Below are 409 nucleotides of genomic sequence, written 5' to 3' on the forward strand. Positions count from 1 at the left end.
TCCGGTTCTCCCCTGTGGTCCGTTCTGGGGGGTGGGTGAGTGGTTCGTCCTGTGTGGGTGGCTCTGGGGGCTCCGCGGTCGGGGTCCCTCCTGGGGTCTTGGACTCTGGTCCCCCCTTTTTCATCTGCCTCTGGTCTTGGGGGTCGGGTCTCTGCTGCTTCACAGTTACTAATAAATGTTCTATTAGAGAAGCCTTATACACTTATGCATGCTCACAACCACACACAAATAGAAGCAGGGATGCTTATTTAGGCTTTATATGTAGATATATAGATATGTATGTGAGTGTATATTCATGTGTATGTATGTATGTATGTATATAGGCGTAGGTATGGGTATATATATTTATGGAAACTTACTGCAAAGCCATGAATATTTTAAGTTCTTTATACATATGTATTTTGTTGCT

At 44.3% G+C, this 409-nt stretch overlaps 1 protein-coding gene across 1 annotated transcript in view; it reads right to left on the reverse strand.

Moving 5' to 3' along the window:
- The window catches only part of ush2a (Usher syndrome 2A (autosomal recessive, mild)), a 113,310-nt gene that overhangs the window by 62,474 nt on the left and 50,427 nt on the right, over positions 1-409 (reverse strand). The window lies entirely within an intron of this gene.

This window comes from Nematolebias whitei, chromosome 2 (genome assembly GCF_014905685.2).
Source record: "Nematolebias whitei isolate Nwh7 chromosome 2, NemWhi1, whole genome shotgun sequence".
Classification (NCBI taxonomy): Eukaryota; Metazoa; Chordata; class Actinopteri; order Cyprinodontiformes; family Rivulidae; genus Nematolebias; species Nematolebias whitei.